General features: G+C 41.2%; 1 long non-coding RNA gene across 1 annotated transcript; it reads right to left on the reverse strand.

Annotated features, from left to right (window-relative positions):
• Positions 1-664: 664 nt before the first annotated feature.
• On the reverse strand, positions 665-2,010 carry LOC123475493. The gene is made up of 2 exons (XR_006650616.1): positions 1,833-2,010; positions 665-1,435 (listed from the first exon to the last, which is right to left on the reverse strand). It is a non-coding gene; the product is annotated as an uncharacterized LOC123475493 (long non-coding RNA).
• Between the last annotated feature and the right edge of the window lie 282 nt (positions 2,011-2,292).

The following is a 2,292-nucleotide window of genomic DNA, read 5'->3' on the forward strand; positions in this document are numbered from 1 at the left end:
TGTCTCCCTGTTGTCGGGATGACCTTTCGACACCGGCCGACCTTCTGGTCGTAAACAATGTGACGGCATCCGTCACGTGCGTCATGTCCAACTTCAACAAAAGCGAGAAGCAAAGTAGACTTCTCGTTCGATGCTTTTGTAATAAATAGCTATTACCTATGCCGATAATGTGTCAAGGATTTATAATAACCGAATGCATACTGCGTGTACCTGTTAAATATCACAAAGAAAAATATGGGCCGTTGTTGAACTGATGACTTGCTGAAGCCATCGAATCGAGCTAAAAAAAATAAAAAATAAATACTATACGTATGCTCTTCTCTATTTTATTTTTTGTTTGTTTTTGTGTTTCCCCTTTTAAGGTTGTCTGACGCTTTTTTGCTGGCCTTGGAACGGCGTCCGAGGACGTCGAAACGATGTCGGTCGGACAAGTTGGGTTGAGGGACGAACGAGAGCACACAGAGAAGGAGAGAGAGAGAGACACTTCCTGTCAACAAGTTGAGACCGTCGAGTGGGTTGGGAACGGGGGGGAAACGAAAGAAAAGAAAGAGAGCAAGAGAGAGATGAAGATAAAGCCGACAATAATACAAAACAGAGGAGAAAACACAGAAGAACATAGGGGAGGTAAAAAAGAAAAATAAAAATAAAACGAAGAATCCGTAGATGTGTTTGGAGCGGTGCGCTCGTTTCTATCCATCGACGGATACAGCAGAAGAGAAGGCAACCAGTTAAGCATTTGTACGATATGTGCATATAGATATACGTCGATGGCGAAGAAGAAGAAGAAGAAGAATTAAAAAAGAGCGTCGTAACTGTGTGGACGGACAGGAAACGCTAGACGGCGTTGTATAGGATGCCACAGCGGAATATAGTATAGAGGGTAGGGTATAGTATATAACCATGTATCGACCTAGATCCGGCCTCCTTCTCTTTTTGGTTATTTCCTCAAAAGAAAAGGGGAGAAGACACCAGTGAAAAGAAAATAAGAAAGGCTGCGAAAGAAAACAGGACGGATATAGAATTCCAAACAACAAAGAAATGCAAATGAATGAAGAACATTGGCGAGAAGCGTTCCGAAGCTGGTCCAATACACATCGTTACAATGTGGTTTGAAACGTATTGGAAATGAAATACACGTCAAGTTCCCCCCCCTACGACGTTCGCATTTCACGAGGTTGTAACCAATAATGGGGTGATACACACAGAACGTAAATCAAAAGGAAAAAATAAAAAATAAATAAGTAGAGTACATCAACATTTAAGAGAGAAATATAAGATAGGGGGGGGATATAGAGAGGGACATTGGCGATGAATGGTTTGGGAATTATATACAGGTTTTCTTTGGGTTGGATTTATAAAGAGACGAACAAAAAGAAGACGAACGTCGAGAGCTCAGTTGAAGAGGCAGCAGAAACTGGAACATAGAACTTCATCACTATTTAAAAAAAAAAAAAAAAAAAACGTTATGGGGTTCCGCCTTTGGGAAAAAAACAAAATCCATGGCGGAATGGGGAAGGGACTGGATTGTATTGGATCCATCCAGTTTCTCCATTCTCTTTTCATGCAAACACAACAAACAACAAGAAAAAGTAAAAGAAGGTCCTCTTTTTTTATTTTTTTTTATTTTTTTATTCTTTTCCTTCTCGTATCTTCTGGAGAAGAAGAAGAAGAAGAAAAAAATTCCTCCGATTCTCTTTTTTCTTTTTTTTTTTAAAAATCTTTCCCCACATACACGTCGCACGGCCATGATTTCCCACCCTCTTTTCCCTCCTCTTGCCTATCGGCCGCCCTCTCCTGACAAGGGAAAAACTAAATAGATGCACTTCTCTTACTTGACGGAACACCCTCCTAGTTGGCCTCTCTTCAGCTTCTAGATCCATCCACATCTACGGCAACACACAAACACAAACATCATATTGGGCATGAGGGGGGAAGAGAGAAGAATAAAGAATAGAAAAAGGAGAGAGAAAGATATTACAAGCAGTGCATTTGGTCAATAGGTTGCGTGGGAAAGTCAGAACGCACTGGGGGCCTCTCTCTTATATTTCCTTTTTATAAGAGAATATTATATATAAAATATATTTTTTCTCTTATGTATTTCTCGTTGGTTCGGCTGTCATATAGTTTTCTGTCCGTGCGCCCTTCGCCTTGTCTATATTATGGATGATGACGAGGTAACGAAAGTAGGGCGGTCGTGGCCGGCCATAAAGCACCCGCCACCTCCGCTTTTCTAATAGTTGCTGCGCTAGAACTTGTACTATATACCGTCGCCCTAACTGGCTCCTCTCCGTT

This window comes from Daphnia magna, linkage group LG1 (assembly GCF_020631705.1).
Source record: "Daphnia magna isolate NIES linkage group LG1, ASM2063170v1.1, whole genome shotgun sequence".
NCBI classification, from domain to species: Eukaryota; Metazoa; Arthropoda; class Branchiopoda; order Diplostraca; family Daphniidae; genus Daphnia; species Daphnia magna.